Source organism: Cricetulus griseus, chromosome 7 (genome assembly GCF_003668045.3).
Source record: "Cricetulus griseus strain 17A/GY chromosome 7, alternate assembly CriGri-PICRH-1.0, whole genome shotgun sequence".
In the NCBI taxonomy this organism is placed as follows: domain Eukaryota; kingdom Metazoa; phylum Chordata; class Mammalia; order Rodentia; family Cricetidae; genus Cricetulus; species Cricetulus griseus.
Genome location: NC_048600.1, coordinates 8,418,341 through 8,437,795, shown reverse-complemented (window position 1 = coordinate 8,437,795; position 19,455 = coordinate 8,418,341). Strand labels below are relative to the sequence as shown.

The 19,455-nt window shown below is 40.1% G+C and overlaps 1 protein-coding gene across 10 annotated transcripts in view; it reads left to right on the top strand.

Annotated features, from left to right (window-relative positions):
• Positions 1-19,455, top strand: part of Ltbp1 (latent transforming growth factor beta binding protein 1) — a 373,886-nt gene that overhangs the window by 308,829 nt on the left and 45,602 nt on the right. The window lies entirely within an intron of this gene.

Sequence of the window (19,455 nt, the reverse complement as noted above, 5' to 3'; positions counted from 1 at the left end):
TGCTGCCTTGCCTCACACTGACAAGGCAGATTCACAGAACTCCACATCCACAAAGATGCAGGCTTGCTTTTTTTCCTTCACTGTAAATCAGGGGGTGCCCTCCCTGTGACATGGTCACAGTTGCTACAGCTGGTGGTTGTACCACGATGTCCGAAAAAGGTTGGATCATCTCAGATGTTCATCCATCGAAGCTGTGATTCCAGACCGATATGTCGAGTGCTAGCAGATTCGTGTGTGTTTGCCTTCTATATGTACTAATTTTTCTTTCATCCTGTACCTTTTTAAACATGGATTTCTGCAAATTGGGAGTTACATAATCGCTCTAATTTGGTTACAGCTCTAATTTGGTTGGTCATTTACTTGGCAAGGACCTGGCTTTTTTTTTTTTTAATGTCTTTTTAGAAAACTTCTAATTCGTTGTAAATTGCTGTATTTGTAGACTGCTCTCTTTGATACTTGTTCCATACCCTCCATATTCCCAAGACTGGACATTTTACAAGTAATAAAGGGTAATTTTAGAATATCACGCTGATGTATAGTAGTACAACTAATTATCAAACACGTGATTTCCCTTCTTGAATAAGTTCTGTAAAGATTTCAGCTTTAGGGATTAATCCAATACACTAAATTGGTCCAAGTTTTCTTTTGTTGGATTAAGTCTGAAACTTATGGCAATAGTGCTGTCCTCATTTGACCACTGCCCATGGTGTAGGACAAAGCCAGCTCATGTGATCAGGGTTTGGCAATAGAGCTGGTGTGCATAGTTTTTGTATTAAGGCTGAGAAGTGGTCGGCACTCTTGGTCTACCAACTTCCTTCTGAGCCTCTGGTTAAGCAGCTGAAGCCACGTCACTGCTGGCAGTGACACACTTGTTTCAACCAGGGCAGATGAGCTAGGAGTACAACAAAGTGGGCTTAGCATAGCCAAAATATTGTGGGGTTCTTCCTTGATGCCCTGTATCTTGGATAGTTGTCAGTGTCTGGCTTAATGACTGAAGAGTTGTCAAGAGGCAAATCTTCAGACTTAATTGATTTGAAACTGTGTGGCCCACTCTTTGGTAATAAGAGGGCATCACCAGTCCTTCATCTCCCTTACCTGTATGTGGTATCTGGGAACAGAAGGTGGAGTGTCAGTCAGAGCCCTAGTGGAGTGGAGAACAAGATGAGCCGGATAATTAGTTATTATTCATTCATTCATGGAAGTATTTATTACTGATGCCTGTGTGGTGACAGACACTGCTCTGAAGGCACAGTACAAGACAGCTGTTGCCCAGACAGAGCCTGTATCACAGCAGGGGGAAATCAAGATTAAGTAGGGATGTACCCCATGGGATACATTGTTCATTTATATTTAAATCAAATGACATAATTGTGCTTTATGGATCTAACTACATGGTGTAGCATGCTATAGATCATGTGATATATATATATATATATAATTATATACAGTATATTGTACATAAGTATATATATATATGTATATATATGCATATGTACATTATAAATCCCAGAGTTGGGTATTCAGAAATCACAGGGGAATAGGGCCCTTTAGATGGATGCTGTCCTCTATCCTTATGTGTTGTCTCTTGATTATAGTTTGGCTTCTCCTGCTACTACATTCCTTTCACTGTGTAGCCAGAGCTCTTGTATTGTGTGTAAAGAGACAGTGAATTTTCCTTATTTCCCATACATCATTTTATAACCCATTTTGCCCTATCCATTTACTTTAAAATTCCCAATTCTTTTGCTCTTGAATTTTTATTATTATTTTTATTGTGGATTTTTAATTTGCATGAATGGTGTTTTGTCTTGGTATTCACTAACCATCTCAGGGAATGCCTTCATCATCATTAGCAGAATGTGTGTACCTGGGAAGGGAGAAGAAACCCTGGGAATCATCAGCCTGCCCTGGACGCCTGGGGAGAAGCCTTTCTTGCTCCCTGACTGCATCACCCTACCTCTGGCCTCATACCCATTTTGTGTCAAGGCTTAGTGAGAATTTGTGTTGTAATCCAGTGGTGTTGTGAACAGCACATGTCTTGAAAGCTCATGTGCCCCAGCTGACTCACATGGTAGAACAGCCACATGGTTTCACAAGAATCCAAAGGAGCCAGAAAAATAATAAAACACTAGTGATTTACAGAACTTAGGGATCTTTCCTTCATCATTTTCCTCCATTGGGCCTCTTAACCATGTGCCATAATCCCTTCTTAAAGTCCCATAGTTCAGAAAGCATTTTCATTTATCCATTCAACAAAAAGTGTGTGTTTGTTTATTTATTTTTTTTAATTGCTGGGAACGAAACTTAGGGCTGCACATATGCTATGTAAGCATTCTACTACAGAGCTATATTCTTAGACCTCAGCGGTCATTTATGAATGTCTACTACATGCAAATGACAGTCCAAAGTACTGGAGCAACTTCAGTGACCACCACCCAAAAGACACCTCCATTTTTTTGGTTGGTTGTTTGTTTTTGAGACAATAAACTAATAATATAAATGATATAAGATGATGGGACATGATAAAGCCTGCAAATAAAGGAAAAAAGTAGAGTTCAGGGAACCGTGAGATCTAGAACAAGAAAGGAAGCTGATGTGACACTAAGGAGGTGGCAGAGTTGACTGTTTTGCCTCTGGAAGTGGGTTAATGAAAAAAAGTTACTTTGCATTTGAGTAAAAGATCCATATTATATGCCTCTTAATTTTAAACTGGTCTTTGACTCCTAAGTGACAGAGCACCATCAGTAAATAGCCAAAGGTTCAAAGTGACAAGCAGAAGGCCTTCTCTCCATCCCCAGCATGAATTTTGTTCCCAACAGAGAAATAAAACGCAAATCAACATGACATGAGTGTCAGTCCACATGTGAATTGTGAGCTCAGCTTAGTGATCTCAGTGCAGGCTCTATGGTGAGAGCAAATGCCCCTCTCTGTATTGAGAGTACAAAAGGCTGGGGGCAGTAAGAGGGGAGCAGGGGATCTACAGAAATGATAAAACCTCACTGAGAATCTACAACTCCTCTTGGAAGCAAAATCTGTTAAAAATCAGATGCATGTATGGCATTACTTTTTCCTGTTGGAAAGAGAAAAGGCTTTTGTTTTAATTCTGTGTTCTACTGCTATGTTTCCACCCCCAGCAATAATGATGATACTGTTATTTCTCACTTCTCAGAATAATACTTAGTACTGACTGTGTGACAGATGACTTTTCCTAGTCTTCGTGACAGTTCTGATACTCATTGAGAATTTTAAATCTGCAAGACAGAGAGGGAATCTCTTAGAACATCGATCTGGAGCTCAGAGGTCTAGAATTTTCTCCTCAGTCCCCACAAAATCAAATTCTACTGTTAGAGAACTACAGAGACCCTTCTTGGGCACTAACTGCAAGCTACTCCTTGCTCACCTATTCATCCAGAAAAAAAAAAAGAAGATATAAAAGGTCACCTATTACAGATAGCTGGCTTCTTGAAGCATATAGATAATATATATGTAGTAGCAATGTGAATGAAATAAGGTGGTTTCAGACTTGTAGCTAATTTTGTCATCGTTGAGCAACTCCACTCCAGGAAATAATGAGCCGGAAGCAAGTGTGCTGTGTGTTTCACCTTGAGGTACATTTTCTATGCCCAGTGTAAAAAGAAAGGAGAAACCCACTGTCAACAGAGCATCAGGGCATCAGTAGTTTTGTGGCACGAAAATAGAACTTCATATCCATCACTAGAGAAAAATATTTCTGAAAGTAACTTAGCCAAGAATAACGTTAAAGTATCCTGACCCAAAATAGATTGCACCCTGCTGCCTGGGCAAAAGATCTTTAGGTTTATTTTTTAGTCATTGTAAGGTCTGAAACTGAAAGTTCTACAGAGGAAACACAATTTGAGTGTTTCTTACCTTTATTGGATGACTAAAAGGTGGGGAGGGAAATTTAATAAGGGGCTGCATTGTCTAGCACATGTAGAAACAAAAAAGGAAAAAGGCTCAGATGATATTCCAAGTAAAGGACGGACGTGGGTTCCACTTGTCAGGGCTACTGTTCATACTCACTCTTCCTGTGAACACACTTCAACAAAGGTGAATGAAAATGGATATTTACGTCATTAGGCAGAGAGCTGAGGGAATTCTGATGGAGCAAGCTGCTTTTAGGCCTGGAATCCAGATTTTCCCATGTGTTGCTTGATTGTGCATCGAAACTGGAAAAGGAAACTCCTAACAGAAGAAGAATTTTCAGAAACTCTTTCTCAGCCTCTTTTACCATCTATTGACCTTTGCAAGCCCAGAGACAGGTAGAATCATCCACACTTTCCTTGTAACCAAATAAGACATGAGATTGTCAAGAAGCAGGGTCAGTGAATGGGAACAGACAGCACATCCCTTGTATTGATGCTGTCACAGGCCCTTGGCACCTGGCCTGAGATACCTGTTTTGACAATTCTTTTGGTGTAACCTACATTGAGAGGTCTTCACAGGTCATGGGAAGTTCTTACATGACGTTTTCATACTTCAGATCTAAATTCTACTGCTTCACATGTCAGGTTAGAAGCAGCTACTTAGGCAATTATCTTGGACTCGCCATGCATGTGGGCAGGGAATGGTTCCAGGACTGCTAGTAAAACAACGGCATTCATAATGGTTAGCTGCCATTCATGGAGTTCTCACCGAGCCAGGCACCACCTTAAGTACATCATGCCTTTCTTCTCATTTGACCTTCACAACGAGCCTATGGGTAGGTTAAGTATTAATTGGTATGCTTTTAGCTGCAGCAAATGAGGACATTTATTATGTTAATAAGGAGCACAGAGGTCCTCATCTCTGCTTCCTGGGGCCTTTATTCAAATACTGCACTCCTGGAGCACTTTTCAACCACTTTTCTCAGGCTTTCTCACCCCTTAGTGCATGTGAATTCCTATTTCAGTGTTTTGCTTTTTCTTCCTCCATTCCCACTCTGTTGCCCTCCTTTGTGTGTGTGTTGCTATCATCACTGCCATTGGGCCAGGGAGGCGGGGACAGTTTTCAGTTTTGCTCTGTGCTTTGTATGCCACTGGAAACACTAAGGGCATAACCGGTATTTGGTGAATGAATGGTGGAGGCAGTGTTGTCTTTACTTCATCCTGTATTAGGAAACCTTTGTAACAAGGTTGCCCTGAGCCAAGCATGCTGTGCACGTTTTCAAAGTCTCCCTTATTCTATAAAGCATGTCGCGAGTGATGGTTGGGCACAGAAGCAGTTGGAGAGTTGAGTTGTGGGATCTGAGTATGTGAACTTGACTTCCAGCTCCTTCTTAGCTGTGTGGACTGGGTAAGTTATCAAAGCAGCACTACCCCATTTCCCCTGGATAATGAGGACTGTGCTACCCATGTGAGCTGGGTATGTGTTGGCACCATCAACCCAGCATGACGCCTAGCCCACAGAGCTTGCTGCATGACTGTGTTGTTATTGCTATCTTAGTGCTTCTTACATGGGTACTTTAGTCACTGTCTCTTATTTCCTTTGTTATATAAAATCAGGAACATTAAAAACATGTTCATTTTGTATTATCAGTGCTTGGAGAATATGGGTCACACAGATTATTTGCAAGTGAAATTACTTGGTAGTTCCAGGTCTAGGTGTATGTATTAATGGGTTACTATCTCTGTTTTTAAATCCAAGTCATGTATAGCATAGTAACTCATTTTTCCATGATTTGCTTTAATTCTTCACCTTCTATGGTCCTAAGAATGTCACATGCCAACTCAACTTTTCCATTCTCCCACCAGATACTTGATGTTTCAAATTGTTTTGGTATCTTAATTTCTAGTGAGGTTCAGGCCACCACTGACGCATCCTTGCACTGAAGCATAGGAGCTAGTATTTCTAGAGGTATACTGTCTATTTTCTGTGGTTTTATAATTGATCTTTCTTGGCTTTCTATTGGAATATAGAAAGAGAAAAATTAGAATAGTGGGGGAAAAAAAGAAAACCCTTTGGCTGATTTTATGTTGCCTCTGGGGCCTATGTGTCAAAAAGATGAATCTAGGGTTTGATATGTTTGGCCTATGCCGAGGGCGTTCTCCCAGTCCACACTGGCCGCTTAGCCGAAGAAATGGTGTAGGAAAACAAAATGTACAGTGTGGCTTGGAATTTAGAATAGGACCTTTGTGCTTTCCAAGCAGGCTAGTATAAAAAGTATAAAGCTAGTAAATGAATACATGGGTGATGTAAATGTTTACTAATAGATGTGTTAAGACAATGTAATACTGCATTCATAAAACTTATGACGGCATGAAAACACACAGGCATATTCCATGCGTTCTGTCTCTTGTGAGAGTTGTGGAAGACAAAACATATATTCAGCCACATACAACTGAAGCATGGGATGTTTTCTGATTTTCTCCAGAGAACTTTCTCTGAACGACATGAATGTAATTTACAGTGGGACCTAAGTACTCCATTTCCCATGATCTCTATGAGTGCCTTCAGGGTAGAAAAAATGTTCTTATAGCGAAAGCTTCTTATGTTATTCTTTCAGATTTTAGAAAGGTTTGTTTTCTGTAACAAATCTAACTCCTTCTCACAGATTTTCCTCCTTCTCAGTCACTTTTCTACTTTTTCTATGCTATTATCCTAGCCTTGGTGGAAAGAAATGGGAAGAAAATGGAAAACGTGCTTTTGTATTCAGAAATATATTTTCTTATTTCTCCAAAGAAATATAGACAATGTACCATGTGGGTTCTTTGTTTGTTTTGCTTTCTGAAAAGAAAATCAGTTGCTGTGAGAGTTTACACACCTGAAATCCCAGCATTACTGGAGGCTGAGGCAGAAGGATCTCCACAAGTTCTAGACAAGCCAGAGGGAGATGCTGTCTCAAACTAGACAAAAACAAAAGCATGTCTTGTGTCATTACATCCTACTTTGTGAACTTAATTTTTTTCTTCATTGTGCCAGATCCTCAATTGTGAATCTTTATGCGAAATATCGAGGTTTCCTTGGAACCAAATAGGTATCTGACCAACCCATGTTCCCCCAGGCTGTGCCCCCCCAGCTCCAAGCTGCAGCTCTGGTCTCTAGAAGGAAGATCCTTGCCAAGCAAAAAGTGCATGCATTCCAAACTATTTAATAACACAAACGACCTTACCAGATGTAAGGCCTGAGCTCTGCAAGCTCTCTCAGTGAGGAAACCCATTAGGGTCAGGCCACTTCCTCTTCTCTCTTGGTCACTAATGGAATCAGCTTGTCACTATGGTTTGAAATGTAATCCTGATGTGACGTGTGCTTTTTGAATTTTTCTTTCCTTTTCTTTTTTTAAGCAAGCCTTGCAAGACTTCATTCATGAGAACGCTTGTTCCTGACCTCCTTTGGGTGATCCAGAAAGAACCTTCTGTTATTTATCCTACTTCTTTGTCTTTACCTTCTGGGGATGAGAATGGAGGATAATTTAAACACTTAAAATTTAGGACTCTTTTGGGTATTAAAAAAAACCCACAAAATTAAAAACCTCATTTATTTTATATTTTACTTTTGTGTAAAAGAGCATTTTCTAACAATGTTTACTTTTAAATGTCTGGAAAATGGTGCAGATTAGGGAAGGGTCCAGGATTGGAAGCCACTCTGGGGCTGAGCAGCTGACTCTCAGAGTAGATGGTGCCTACTCAGCTTCAGCATCTCTTAGTGAACAACCTAGAAATATGAACAGCCTCTTAAGCAGTCAATGTGTCTAACTCCCACACCCTATAGTATTACAGTTTCTGTCTGTTCTGAATATTAAACCATATTCACCAGAACACTGATAGAAATCACTCCATAATATTGCTTTATCACTTTCTGTAAGAACAACACATAGTTCCTTGGACACAGGGGATTCATATATTCCTCATGACTTGCAGTAGGTCTTACTAAAATGCAATTAAAGCATTAAGACACAGTGTGTCACATGTGTAGTCTGAGTCTGGGTTGTATTGTTTTAAACAAGGAAAAATATCTTGCCTCTGTTTGGCAATTTTAAAAAAAGGTTTAGGAATAGATTACAATGAGCAGGAAGTAATGACCAAGGTTACTGTGGTAGAATCCCTTCACAGGGAACAGATTTTTTTTTCATTATTCATTGTTTTCTACTTATGTATTTTCTGTGTGTATGTTTGTTGTTTCTTCTATTTAATTTCTTTAGGTGCATTTTGTCTTTAGTTTCTAGATCCTTAAACCACTACCTCTCAACTATCTTTTATAATACATGCATTTATAGCTATAGAGTTCCTCCTAAGAATGACTTTGGAGCCTGGATATTTTGTATTTTATCATCCATATAAAAATATTCTGAAGCCCACTGTCATTTTTCCCTTCTACCAGTGAACTGTTTAGAAATAATTTTCTAAATCTCCAGACATTTAGGGGGTGTTTTAGCCATTTTTTTTGTTATGTATGTCTACCTTACTATGCTCAGAGAACATACCCTAATTTACTTTAATCCTTGAATTTATTATGGCATAAGAAATTATCAACTTGAGGGGCTGCAGAGATGGCTTAGTGATTAAGAACACTGGGCTGCTCTTCCAGAGGTCCTGAGTTTAATTCCCAGCAATCACATGGTGGCTCACAACCATCTATAGTGGGATCTAATGCCCTCTTCTGGCCTGCAGGCATACATGCAGATAGAGTACTCATAAATTAATGATTAAAAGAAAAAAGAAATTATCAACTCAGTAAATGTTCCTCTAACACAGTGCTGCTAATATTGTCAACATAGCTAGGGTTATCTGGGAAGAGGAACCTCGGCTTCAAAAATGCCTTTATCATATTGCCTGTAGGCAGGTCTATGGGGCATTTAATGACTGAAGTGGGATGGCCAAGCCCACTCTACGCAGTGCTATACCTGGGCAGGTGTGCTTGTTGTATTTAAAAAAAAAAAAGGCAGGCTGAACAAACCATAGAGAGCAAGCTGGAAAACAGCATTCTTCTATGGTTTCTCCTTCAATTCCTGCAACTGGTTTCTAGTCCCACCCTGACTTCCCTCAGTAATGGATTATATATAATCTATATATAAGACAACTGAATCTTTTCCTACCCAAGTTGCTTTTGTTCTGAGTGTTTTTATCACAGTAATAGGTAACAAACTAGAACATAAACTTAGGAACAAATGTATATTAGGTAGTTGTGCATATCTATGTCAATCAGGGCTAGTTTGTAAATTATATTGTCCAAGACATCAATATATCTAATATTGTTTTGTTCACTTATTGTATAAGTAACTGGGAAGAGGCATTGACAGTGTTCTGTGAAGTCCAGACTGAAGATACAGCTGAGAGTCCTCAAATGCAGGTGATACTTGCAGCTGTTAGAATGGATGAGGCCATCAAGAAATAGCACAGAGTGAGAACAGAAGATAAGCCAACAATGAGCTTGAGAAACATCAATGTGTACCTATCAAGTAATCAAGACTGTTTGAGGAGTGACCCAAAGATGGTTGTGTAACCCAGAAGCATAGGAGATAATGGAAACCAACTTCAAAGATCGGAAGGTGTTCAGCTGCCTCTATTGCATAGAGTGATGAGAAGATGATTGCCTAGCAAATTGGTGATCTTACCAAGAGCCCATTCAGGGAGAGTCTCATATATAGGATGCATCCAAGAGCAACTGAGAAATGAAGGAAGAAAGATAGCATGTGTAAAAACATTAAATGCCATGATTGGTGCAGAGGCTGGGAAATATGGTTCTTTGGGAAGATAGTTCTTGATTTTGTAAGACTGTGAGTACCTGGAAATGGTGGTTCTTGGGCAGTGATCTAATAGATAGGGGAGGAAGTGGAAGTAGAAATGCAGGGGAAGAGGGGCCAGCTGGAAAAGCAAGTGATTTAGAACTCAAGGATGGACGAGTTCAGAGGTCAGGCCATAAAACCCTTCTCATCATTACGCTCGATGATGGACTGAAGAGGTTCACATTGCCCTGATGGAATGCCCAACACAACCAACTTGAAGAAGTAAGGGTTAATTTTAACTCATGGTTTCTGAGGTGAATGGTCACTTTTGGCCTCAGGCTTCCTAGCAGAACATCATGAGGTCAGGAGCACGGGGTAGAAGAGATTTTCACCTTATGGTAGACAGGAAGCATCAAAAAAGAAACTGGAAGTAGACCTAGGCAAAACGCTTCCAAGGACCTTCCTTATGACTCATTTTCTCCAGGTAAGCCTGTCTTCTTAAGATACTAGAATGTCCTAAGTAGCACCGTGGGTTGGGGTGAAGAGTTTCACACAGGTCTTTTGGCAGGAGGCACATTGTATTCAAACCATAACAATGTTTAAATAGAAAGTTACTTGACTGAATATTTCTAGAAGTTTAAGCCTTTTGTTATTATGAGTAATAAATCTGTGTTCATCCCAAGTGTCTGAAAGCACAAAACCATTGTCCTGACAAGGCTGGAATGCACAGAAGAGAATGGAGATAGAAGCAAGAGATAAAACCAGGAGGACATGCTATTAGATTTGGAGAGAGAGAGTCAGAGAAGCCTTCCCCCTTTACAGGTTACATCAGAGGTTCTCAAACTGTGGGTTGGGAACCTTTGGAGGTTGAATGACCCCTTTATATAGGTCGCCTAAGACCAGTGGAAAACAGATATTTATATTATGATTCATAACAGTAGCCAAATCACAATTATGAAGTAGCACCCAAAGTTATTTCATGATTGTGGGTCATCATGACATAAGGAACTATATTTAATATAGTTAAAGGGTCACAGCATTAGGAAGGTTGAAAAACCACTGGATTAGATAATTGGGATTATACTTGTGATTTTTAAGGTTGGTTTTTGATGTCTGTAACTATAAGAGAGGAATTGGTGTAGTCTGCCATGGCTGACAAATATCAGCATTTGGCTCTCTGGACCCAAAAGCTGCTTTTAGAAATCAAGTAGATATCTAGTCCTGACATTTGTAAGTAATTACTTAAGTAAGTCCCTTCAAGCAGTGTATCCTAAGGTGGGGGGGGGGGCACATACAGGAGGGTCTCTCATTGGCCAGCCTTGCTTTCTAGAATTTCTGGCCTCTTTCATTTCTTAGTGTATCTATTTGTGAGCATCAATTCCCCCACATTTTTTTATTCTGCCTTCTCTCTTGTTCTTCTATTGGCATGGAAGTCAGACTATACAAAGACATTGGTTTTTTGCTGTTTTTTGGGCTCGCCTATTTCCCAGAACTAAATTATTATCCATAACACATAAGGACAATATTCTCCAGCCCTGTGGATATTGCCAGACCTCAGTGGACCTTTTTAGCAAAGTTCTACAATATCCTATTGTATTGTCTGGATGTTCTCCAAATCCAGTTTTTAATTTCCTATTGGCTAAATTTTATTTTTTCTTCATGCCTGTGCTCATCTCCTGCTCACTGCTGGCTTTCCTCTATGCTGTGAGAAATACCTTAATCTCCTTTGGGCCAGCAGCCATGCCATTTTCAAATTCCTTTGGGCAGACATTCTGCTAACATCTTTCAGTTCCACTTCTTGGCTGGGGTTTGCTTTACTGTCAACCCGGACTCTCTTCAAGAAACAGTGTGAGGTCTGCAATTCTCCTGAGCAGAAGCCTTTGTCCCTTTTAATACAAGACCCTTTAGGAGACTGTTTTCCTAAAATTCTGGCACCAAACATTATACCAATTGCAGGTAATCAGGAAGATCTCAGCTGAAATAGTAGGTCATTTCCTTCTGATGAAAAGATTAAAGAATATCCATTCTAGCTATCAGCTTGAGTCTTCCTGAGACTCACACACCATTGAACCTGGTATTTGTTTTTCCAGGAGTCTTTTTGGTAAATATCTTTGGAACCTACCGTGCTCTGGTTTCTAGGTTTCAGTATGATGACGCTTCTTTGTTAACACCTGTCTAAGGATAGGAGGACCTTCTAAACTTCAAGTCATTAAGTGATGCCAGTGAGTGGCAGACAATGTGGCTTGATTTGCATCTCTCCAGTGCACATGCTCCTTTATGCTTTTGTTGGGCTCATAGTGTTGTTCACTCATCACATGGGTAACATTTTAGAACCATCCCTGTAAGAGGCAAGCCCACATGTTGCAGAGCCTTCGGTATGGATTTAAAGAGTTATCCTCAACAAGGACTAGTTTTTTGCCATCTCTACCACTTACTGTTTTTGTTACTTGTCAGAAGTCACTTCCCTCTCCATGCTCCAGTTTTCTGGTTCTTAAAATGAAGAGGCCAATTTTGATAAAACTGAAATCTCCTTTAAGTCAGGATGAACAATATGATTCATGCAATAATTCCCTGATAGCATGAAGGATCTTCATTCCCAACATTGCAACCACTATAGAGATTTTGTAAATGGCCAAGTATCACAAATGGCACTCCCATTCCTACCGTTGCCCTTGCTAGAGTATCCTAGAGGCAGAAGGGTGACTCATTTCTGAGACTTTGCCTCTAGTGCATGGATATATCTCACTTGGAAGTAGAGAGGAGAAAAATCTACAAAGCACAGATGTTAAGAGTCTGAGGAAACAGGCTCTCTTTTTCATAATTGAAAACAAAACAAAACTGAAGCATTTGTCTGAAGAAAAGACCAAACCACTTTCCTAACAAAATAGACAAAAATGTACCTTTGCTGTGATACATGTAGGCTTTTCTGAATGTGACACCTAGTGGGACCATTTGTGATTGCTTTGAATTTCACTGTCAAGTTCTTTGAAAACATTTTAATTTTTTTTGATGAGAGTATAAACTGCCTGACCTATTCTCTTTCAGAAAATCATGTTGAATCTTTCATGTTTTTCCCCCCTAGTTTCACTGTTCACTTTACCAAAGTGAGAAGGTGAAGACTGGGTGACTTCATTAACCTCTGTTCTTGAATTAAAGGAAAGTTGGAGTTCTGTTTTCTCACATAAGTTTTGAAAAATTTTAGATAAATTAAGAAAATATATTGATTCAGATGTGCAAAACAGTTCAACTGTTATGACCTTAAAAGTGTGGATTTGACAACCAATGACACAATTGCAACTTCTAACACTAGCTGTTGGCAACTCTAAGCATCCTGGGCTGTGTTCCATTTACCTTTCTAATATTTAGAAGTTTTTTGTTTTTGTTTTGTTTTGGGACGGGGAGTCAGTTTTTAGTGACCCACTGGCCTTGTAGGTGGTATTGTTTTGTGACTTCATTTACATTGAAACATCAATATTTACCTGCATTTTTCCCAGTAAAAATATGAAGAGTAGAGCTGTATGAGAAATTAGTAGTTCTTTTATGATACTATGTGTGAATTGATGACTGAGGAATCACTAGGCAGTCAATTCCAATAGATTACTAGCTTTGGGGGTAGTGTTACTAGTGATAATTTCTACCATGGCTCCTACCAGACCCATAAGGAAAATCTCTATAGATATTTTGACATTAAACAAAGAAAATGTGATATTTTGATGGTTCATAAATTAGTCTTGACTTGGCAAAGCAGAATGGTAATCATCTATCCAAACAGATGATGGAAAAATAGATTTGAAACCGCACATCATCAAAGAAAGTGAAATAATTTTTATGTAGGCCATTAAAGAATTGAAGCGAAGGACTGGGGATCTAGCTCAGTGGGAGAGCTCTTGCCTGGCCCCTCTGAGAAGTGAAACCAATGTTGTCCTTCAGTTAAGCTATTACCTCACCTCACTGTTGAAAATAAGAAACTGCAGAGTTGCATTATATCATTTTTATAAAATATTAATTGTTGCACCACTAGTCCCCAGCAGGCACTTCACATTCCTTCTTCCTATTCATTCCAGTCCAAAATATTACTCATCTAAACTTGGTTGGTGAATCATTGTTACAGTAAACTGAGTCTGCAGGACGCCCAGTAATTCATAGCCAGCTGGGGGCTTGCTCACCTTCAGGCCAGTTACTCAGTTCCTATGCTGGTAAACAGTAATAAGAGGCCATTCTCTGCTAGAATTGCATGAAATTAATAAGAAAAAGTGAGATATCTAATTTTAAGAATCTGAACGGAGAAGCCAGAAGCAGCTGAATTCCTTTTCCTTCCCATTTCAATAGAGAAATGAGTTGCTGGTGAGGGTGTGTTGAAGGTTCCCCATCCCTTCAAGCCTAATATATGCATAGAAAAAGGAGGTGTGGCCTAATATCTGTCTCTGCAGTAGTTGAAGGAGTGGCCACAACAGAAGTGCCCCTTAGGCTAACTCTGGAAGGATCAGCATGAGTTCCTGAGCAAAGATAGGAGGGGGAGAATCAGTCAGGCAAGGAGACTGATTGCATTTTAAGGTCAGTGAGACTCCATTCTAGTTCATCCAAACGGAGCTGGAGTTCAAATTGAGAAGACTATCTGAGAACAGTTACCACACATGTAGTTGAGAGTCAGATAATGGAAGCCTTGTGCTCCAGCCAAGAAGAGATGGTGAACATTTTTAGCAAGGGGATGGCATGGGTGGGCTTGTATTTTCCAAAGAGCACACTAGCAACAGTTAAGGAGAAAGTGGATTACATCACTTCTAACCCTGTGGGTCACCACCCCTTCGACAAACTTCTACCTCAAAAAATATTTACATTACAATTCAAAACAGTAGCAAAACTACAGTTATGAAATAGCAATGAAAATAGTTTTATGGTTGCGATCACTACAATGTGAGAAACTGTATTAAAGAGTCTCAGTGTTAGGAAGGTTGAGGACCACTAGGTTAGAGGGAGAGCAAGACTGGAGATAGGGATGCCAACTAGAGTATAAGGAGTATCCAGGAAGATAAGAGACAGGGTAGGGCAGCAAGAGGGAGTTTCGGAAGGCATAGGAAGAGGGGGAGAGTGGTGTTAAGATTTCTGGCATGAGGGTCTGGTTGGAACTGCTGATGAAGGGTGTATGGGAGAAACAGAGCTGTTGTGAGGAGGGCAGTGATAGCAAGTTCATTTGTCACTGGCATGTCTATTTGGTCTTAGATAAATGTTTCAACAGGACAGAACTCAAGCTTTGAGAGAGACTGGGAATCCATCAGCATGTAAATGGTAACTGAAGAGTTGCTGAACTTGCAGCCCCCAAAAGCCTGCAGTGCAAAGAACAACATAATCTCTTTGACAGACGCCCACTTCAGGAAGTCCAAAGTTAGCAATGGCCTGTATTAAATGAGTCAGCGACAGGATAGAATTCCTCCTCACTGTTACAATCAGTAAAGCAGCCGTAATCCCAGCTTTGTGTGGGCATTCAGATCAGTGTAATCAATTTGCTGCATTAGATGCCATGAGGAAGATTTGCTGGTTTATATGTGAAATGATTGAGCTGGGTTTTCTATTCAAGTTAGGGAGACAAGATAGATCCAAGGGAAGAGTGGGAATGAGAGAAAATGCTCACCCATGTCAGGAAGAGGCTTGAAATTCTCTGTTTAAATTCAGCTGTTAGGCTTGATAAAGATGATGGCAGAAAACCAAATAGAAACAGTTAAGAGTAAGAAGTGTAGTTGGGGGAAGGATTGTGGTTCTCATAGTTGAAGCATTGAGAGGGTAGATGGGGAAAGCTAGTATGCAGTAGATCCCAGGAATTCTGAACCTGCAGGCCATGGAAAGTAGAGCAATAATGATGTTCTTGAACCTGGGAAGAGTGTTCAAGATATGGGTGTTCACCAGACTTAGAGGCAATGGGGGCTGACCTGAGAATCAGGTATAAGGGGATAACACAGATTATTTTTTAATTAAATGGGCTACAATCAAGGCTTTATTTTATTTTTCTCTTGTCAAACAAGTCTTCTGTTTGTCTACTCAAAGACTAAAAATTACAGGCCTCAATTTAAGTCATCTTCATAACAATTAGAAAAATTATTATTTCATCACATTAAAATGAAACAAAGCAAAAAACAACCAGAAACTACTACAGATAAAAACCACACATGATATTTTTTAAAAGGGAGCAGTGACCACCTAGTCTTTTGCATCTCAGATTGTACCATTCCCAACTCCCACTCTTTTTTTTCAGATTTTTTTTATTTGAATTAGAAACAAGATTGTTTTAAATGACAATCCCAATTCCCTTCTCTCTCCTATCCACCCCTACCACCCCCCCCCCAATTAAAACCCTACCTATCACATATCCTTTCTGCGCCCTCTGGATGGTGAGGCCTTCCATAGGGTGTCATCAGAGTCTATCATATCCTTTGGGATAGGGCCTAGGCCCACCCTGTGTGTCATGGCTCAGGGAATGGGCTCCCTCTATGTGGAATGGGCTCCCAAAGTCCACACCTATGCTAAGGATAAGTACTGAACTACTACAGGAGGTCCTGTAGATTTCCGAGATTTCCTCAATGAAATCCACGTTCCTGGGGTCTGGGTCAGTCCCATGACGGTATCCCAGCTATCAGTCTGGGGACCAAGAGTTCCCCAATGTTCAGGTCAATTGTTTCTGTGGGTTTCACCAGCCTGGTCTGGACCCCTTTGCTCTTCACTCATCCTTCTCTGCATCTGGATTCCAGTTTAGTTCAGTGATAAGTTGTGGGTGTCTGCTTCTACTTCTACCAGCTGCTGGATGAGGGCTATCGGGTGGCATATAAGTCAGTTATCAATCTCATTTTCAGGGGAGGGCATTTAAGGTAGCCTCTCCTCTGTTGCTTAGATTATTAGCTGATGTCATCATTGTAGATCTCCCTAGTGCCTGATTTCTCTGTAAACCTAAAATGTCTCCCTCTATTATGGTATCTCCATTCTTGGGATAACACAGGTTTTAGCATCTGTGTTTCAGTGGGACAAAGTTAGGGAGATTGCAGGTCATTGGGGATGAAGAATGGAGATGATGGTGATGGTTGACATGTATCAGGTTCTTCTAGCGTTTTATGTTCCTAACATAGTGCTTTGAGGAGGCTTGTTTAATACACGGATATTGTATCGCACAACTTCGCCATAATTTCTGAATACTGGATAAGATGTGACTGTGAGTTCTGTGCTCTCAAGTTCAGCTATCAGCAGTTTCAAAATATTTGACAAAGTCCCATCTGTGCTGAGCATATTCAGACCATCTTCTTGCTGTTAGTCTTGAAACAATGCAGCATATATAACAACTGTTTGTATGGAATGTACAATGCATTGGGTGCCACAGGTAGTCTGTGGGATGAGATGGGAATGGTAGCTCACTGGTAGAGTACCTACCTGACATTCATGGGGTCCTGGAATCGATTGCAACACTGAAAGAAAAAAGAGGTATCAAAAAACATGGGAGTGGAGTGGGGTAAGAGAGATGTCTCAGTGGTTAAGAGCCCTTGCTTGGCAAATGATCTGGGCTTGATTCCTAACACCTTAATGGTGACTCATTAACTCCATATAACCTATAGCTCCATATTCCAGGGGGAACCTACACCCTCTTCTGACATCTGGGGGCACTGGGCACACTTGTGGTGCACATACGTCTGTGCAGGCAAAACACCCATGTTCATAAAAGTAGACAAATCTAAAAAACAAAAGTAATTTTAAATATAAGAGATGTGTGGATAGGTGTAGGTTATTTGCAAATACAGTGTTGGTTATATAAAGGAATTGGGCATCCTTGGGTTTGGAACCAATCACATAGGCAGAAGAATGGCTACATCAGAAAATAAGGCAGTGAGTGTAGACAACTCTAAGGAGACATTTTGCATCAGTGCCAGAGAAAAATAGCAGACAGAGGTGAGGTCAAGAGACAGCTTTTCCAGGAGAAATGAACACTTCAAGGGCAGTGGGGGGAGGAGCAGGGAGAAGAGTGAGTAAAGATGCTGGAGAAGGAAGCAGAGGTGGACCAGGGTGAGCTCAGAGCAGTCAGGAGGAGAGGGGCCCAGCTTTCATGAAACTGAGAAAAGAAAGTTAAGGAAACTTTAATTTAATAACTTAAATGTTTCAATTAAAATATGAGGCAGCCTGATTTTATTCTTAACAATATCAGTTTTGGAAAGTTTGGAAAGGAAATAAGAAAATTTGTTGGATATATCTTCTTTTTCTTCTGTCCTACAGCTTAGCTTCATGAGCTTTGGAAGGGAAATGCTCAATCTTACTAAGGTTAACTCCTCCCAAACTAAATCCTGCTGTGTGGTGCTTAACTTACCATCCCCTTTGTGATTTGTACCTGATCCATCATTTTACCATGAAAATCCATTCTTTTTCACGTATATTTAATTGTTTCTCCAAAACCCTGTCTGTGGTGGGCTGTTGAGTTCTGAGGTAGAAAGAGTAGAAAGCATGGTAGCTGAAAGAATGCATGGTAGCTAATTAAAAATGGGAAGGGAAGGACTATGGACACAGTCCCTAGAAAGATAAAGAAGGACTCTGGCTAGAAGTTTGTTGTAAGACAGTTTATAAAACATGTTAGTTAATGTGGGAAAAGCACAGGGCCACTGTTTATGAGCTCCAGTGCAGAGAATCCTGCAGGGTAACTGGCATGTGGGATCTTAAGTAGCTGTAACTTGGTGATGCGTAGTTTTTCTCATGAGTAGCTAGGCAGCCTGGCTCATCAGATTCTCTCTTTAACACAGTCATAGTTAGCTACATGGTTGAGTAAACCATTGTTTTTTTCCCTCCTACAACTCCACAGTTGGAGCTTTTTTTTTTTTTTTTTTTTTTTTGCGTTTACTATATCCCCCACAAAGTGGTTATGAAAACTGCGTTGAGGGGGGTAGAGAGATGGCTCAGTGGTTAAGAGCACAGGCTGCTCTTTCAAAAGACCCAAGTTTGATTCCCAGCACTCAGATGGTGGCTCACAACCACACACAACTCCAGTTTCAGGGAACTTGATGCCCTCTTCTAGCCTGCATGGGCACTGCATCCACATACATGGGTACACATACATGCACACAGGCAGAAACTCATGTTACCCAAGTCAGAAAGGCCATGATGGAGAAAACAAATACCAAATACCATGCAAGGATACAGTGGGTGAAGGGTGAGGATTCTTTATACACTACCAGTGATGATGTCAGCTAGTTCAGGCACTGGGGAAATCCATGTGGAAGTTCCTCAAAAGTAGAACTATATAACCCAGGTATAATGACTCCTTATATACCCAAAGGGCCCTAAGTAAACACATGACATATTTGGATATCCTTGTTTATTGCAGCTCTAGCCGCAATGGCCAAGTTGTACAACCAGCTTAATTGTCCATCAACAGATGAATGGAAGAAAATATGGTGTATTACACAATAGAGTTTTGTTCAGCCATAAAAAGAAAGAAATTATGTCATTTTCAGGAATAGGTGGAGCTGGAGATTTTCACATTACCTAAAATAAGCCAAGATCAGAAGGAAAAATACCATATATTTTCTCTCATATGCAGAATATATGTTTAGTTACATATATTCTGCATTAATATATATATTTAAGAAATGGAAGTAGAAGAATAACTGTTTGGAGCTAGAAAAGGATACCTGAGAGGGGATAATGGGTGGGTGGATACGAACAAAGGACACAATATGCATACATGGTATTGTTACCAGGAAGCACACTATTTTGCATGTGACGATATTCCATCAAAAAAGAAATAAGTTATAAGAGGTGACAGCACTTACGCT